This window comes from Xyrauchen texanus, chromosome 18 (genome assembly GCF_025860055.1).
Source record: "Xyrauchen texanus isolate HMW12.3.18 chromosome 18, RBS_HiC_50CHRs, whole genome shotgun sequence".
In the NCBI taxonomy this organism is placed as follows: Eukaryota; Metazoa; Chordata; class Actinopteri; order Cypriniformes; family Catostomidae; genus Xyrauchen; species Xyrauchen texanus.
Window position 1 is genome coordinate 699,388 of NC_068293.1, and position 3,950 is coordinate 703,337.

At 43.4% G+C, this 3,950-nt stretch overlaps 1 long non-coding RNA gene across 1 annotated transcript; it reads right to left on the reverse strand.

Moving 5' to 3' along the window:
• Positions 1-2,774: 2,774 nt before the first annotated feature.
• LOC127659101 (uncharacterized) lies at positions 2,775-3,467 on the reverse strand. Its single transcript, XR_007972489.1, has 3 exons — positions 3,390-3,467; positions 2,955-3,238; positions 2,775-2,847 (listed from the first exon to the last, which is right to left on the reverse strand). It is a non-coding gene; the product is annotated as an uncharacterized LOC127659101 (long non-coding RNA).
• Between the last annotated feature and the right edge of the window lie 483 nt (positions 3,468-3,950).

Consider the following 3,950-nt stretch of genomic DNA (forward strand, 5'->3'; position numbering starts at 1 on the left):
GGGTAGTGAGAGCAGATGAGCTCACGGACTAGGCAAGCATGGCCGCCAGCTCCGCATCAGCCTGCGACTGAGCTACCGCACCCGAGGGTGGGAGTACAGCCGAGTCCTCAGCGTCAGACACAACGAGCCCGCTCTCCGATGCCGTGATCGATAACTTTGTCACGATCGTGGGTCCGCCGTAAGACAGACCGGCAATCTCGCTCCAGAGCTCGGTCAGAGCATAAGAGCGTGACGGGGAATGGGAGGTCCGAGGGGGAATACCCAGCAGAGAGGGTCCCATTGATGTCCCCATGTCGCCCCCAGTGCTAACCGATCCCGCCTCATACCAGTAGGTAGAAGGACCAAGTCGGGGAGCTTCTGGGGTGGCTTGCCCTCTTACAAAGGCGAGCTGTGACCGCAACGTAGCCATGGTCATGTCCTCGCAATGAGGGCATGAACCATCCACAAACGCTGACTCTGCGTGGGTAGCACCCAGGCACGTAAAGCAGCAATCGTGGCCATCACACGCGGAGAGAAAATGACTGAAACCAGGAATTACACACAAACCAAAGGGCATCTTGAAAAAGACACTTTCATTTGTGCCACTCTTTTAGAGAAATATAAACTCTTTTAGTGATTATATATATATATTAGTGTTGTGAGTTGATTAAAACTTTTAATCAAATTAATTACATGGTGTCCTGATTAATTAATTGCGATTAATCGCATTTAATTGCATATGTGACCGATCACGGAAAGTAGGGACACAAGTCGGTTTTGGGGCATTTTGAGTTATTCACAGATTCTGAAAGTGTAGTCTCCAAGCTTTCCAACGATTTGTAACACATGGAAATCTGACAATATTTGGAGAAGTTGTGGCCATTTGAAGGTAGGCACTCAAAAAAGCTAAAAGGGGAGAAAACGGCCTCAAAAGATTGTGCAGTTCTCACCTCTCTCTGCTGCTGGGAGTGACAATAGGGCTCATTTACATCTCATTTAGATAAGCCATACCCCTGTAAAGCTGTAAAGCACAGGGGGAGCAAAAGGTCAGGAAAATGTGCCATCAAAGAAAAAAAAAGTTTGCAAACAGGTAATAAATAAATGTCTCTTAGCATCTACCGATAAAACTGTATAGGCAACTCTTATGTACACTGAGTGCTTTTCATACAAGAATGTAAAACTAAATTCAGGTGGTTGGTTGATAAAGTGACATTGCAGGTGTTGTAAACAAGAAAAAGGTCTTTGTGACACAGTCCAATGAAATTACATTCAGCATCCTCTTCTGTGGACTCTTCTGTGTTGTGACCCTTGGCGCTGGGCATGTGATGTCTCTTGCCTCGCCAGCACAGAATGGCCTGATTTTTTCATATAGATAGGTCTGCCTGTCAATTTTCAGTCCAGGTGGGGCCAGGACAGGAAGACCGCCGACAGGGGGCAGATCTGCTCCGTCACGCAGTAGCTGATATTCGACAGGTTGTGCATCACGGTGACTTTTGCAAGCACCACACCTGGTCTCTTGGCTTCAAAGCTGTGACAGAAAAAGCACATAAGACATTTTAAATATGGCAAAGTATTTTCTTATAAAAAACTGTCATGTGTATGTTGTTGCTATGTTATATTGTATGTACACAATGTGAAAGTTTCAATTACCTGAAGTGCTGATAACTCTTGATCTGTGGGAGTCTACGGAAGTGGCGAAGTCAGATGCTGCTGCCAGTCGAAGGTCTGGACTAAAACTTTGCCCTCTGCCGTTCCAACAAGCTGTGGGATATTGAGGTGACTCACAGGAGAGCTGTTTTCCACAACCTGATGACAAAAAAGAGAAGAGAGGAAGAAAAAAAAGATCTTCAGTTAAATGTTTCATTGAAGCAGAACAGAAAACAGCACTGAAGTCATTAAAGCAAAGTAAAGTTAAAGTACCTCAGCGATGTCTGCCAAAGTGTTGACTCTTGTCTTCATGTAGGCTTGCTTGATGAGTCCAAAGCCACAGTCAGGGGAAAACTTGGTGTGGCCAGCAATAAGGAAGTGGATTTCAATTTTATCGTGAAGCTTGTGTCCAACCCGCCAGGCAAGGTACCAGAGCATGAAGTTGTTCTTGTTCTGCCCACTGCAGTTGTCACAATGAAGATCCACCTCTGTTTCTCCAACTCCAAAGTTGCCGAAGAAATGATGCATGTAGCTGATGACTTCATTGCTTCCTTAGTAGATGACATGCCTTCATCAATCAGGTAATTCACCTGTTTCTGCAGCCCTTCACATGAAACACCAAATAGGCCACATTTCCGTGGGGTCAGGAAGTACATTGGTCCTGGCTGGAGAGGGTTTGAGGGAAAGTGTAACTGTAGGAGACAGAGGGAGAGAGGGAACTTGGATTAGATTAAATTAAATTTGCATCTATTCATAATTGTCTAATAAAGATAAAACTTACTATATTGATGCTATTCTGCATTTGCACTATTTATTCTCATGCACCAAATCGCCCTTTAAGGGACATTAATAAAGTAAAGTGAAGTAAATGTGTGTGAAATATTACCTGCTGAGCAAAATCAAAACTGTAATGCATCCTAATCTTCTTGCTTGCTGGTAGGGATGGTCCAAAAGACAGGTTGGAGCCAGAGCAAATCTTTCTGCAGGCAGCAGTCATGTCGTTGTACACAGCCCTCTCTTTCTGCACAAGGGAAAGATGATCTTGTTGCTTCTTTACTGCTTCAGACTTTCTATCATCTGGGAGGTTTGCACTTCGTATCAGCTGCTCGTTATTGCTTTGGCACTGCCAGCAGAGATCTGTGCGTGGTCGGCAACTTTTGATGTGTGGGAGAAGTCGGTTCCACAGTGCTTTGAAGCTGGTTTTACAAACTGCACGCTCACCTGAAAAACAGATATTGCTTATGGTTAATTGTATTGTAATTGCTAATAGTGCTCCGCGATTATTTCACTTTATAAGCACTCAATTTTAAATCAATGTTTACACATACCAAGCTCCTTAGCAGACTTCACGTAGAGACGCCACACTGAGGCCTTGGACACATGAGTTGGCAGCAACTTCACATGCCAATCCTTATGCCCAGGCTGTCGGCCAGGCAGCATGATGGCATTGTCTTCTGCATAGTGTTTTATGAAGTCCACAACTCTGTTGATATCCTCAGGGCTGATGAACCTGGCTGGTGGACGTGGCAATGAGTGCTTCTTCCTCAAACGTGGTCTTGCCCCATTCTCCTCATAGTGTTTGACTATATCAGCCAGGGTGTCTCTGCCAATGCTGAAAAAAGGGGGAAATAAGAAAAACGTTTAACATCATGGTCTTGCTAACAGGCATCTTGTCACCTATATCAAAATGTATTGTACAAATTATAGGTACTTTTACTTTACTGAAGTAAATTTTATGATGAATACTTTTTACTTTTACTTACTTTAGAGCTTGTATCTGTACTTCCTGGTTTAGTCTTGTTTTAGTCCTGGTTTAGACCTCAGTTAGTGGTTAGACCTGGTTCGAGTCAAAGGATTAAAAAATCCTAAATTAAGTCATTAACACCAGTCAATTCAAGCAATTGAAGCATTATTCAAATTAATAGCAGAAGCTCACATTACCATCTTAAAGCTCATTATAGTAATGGGGGTTTTGGCAAGTGATATGATGCTAACGATTAGCAGCTAACGCTACAATTAAAACGACAGTCCTGAGCTAGCTAAAAACAATAGGTAGGTATTGGAAGGTCTAAACATGGACTAAACATGAGATAACGTGTAACGTGTTCTTAGAATGAACAAAAAACGACAAACTTTGATGTTTATGGAAACTCACCCCATAAGAAACAGAAAAGTATTCTTGCAGATCTCGTTGCCTCCAATGAAATAAGTCGCTCGGGCACACTTTCTCTTTGTCGGGTCTTCTTTGTGGATGTAACCATCTCCGAAGTTTGCACTGTGCGCCTGTTTGCCTCTAAATGTCCAATAATTCGCATGTCCTGCCA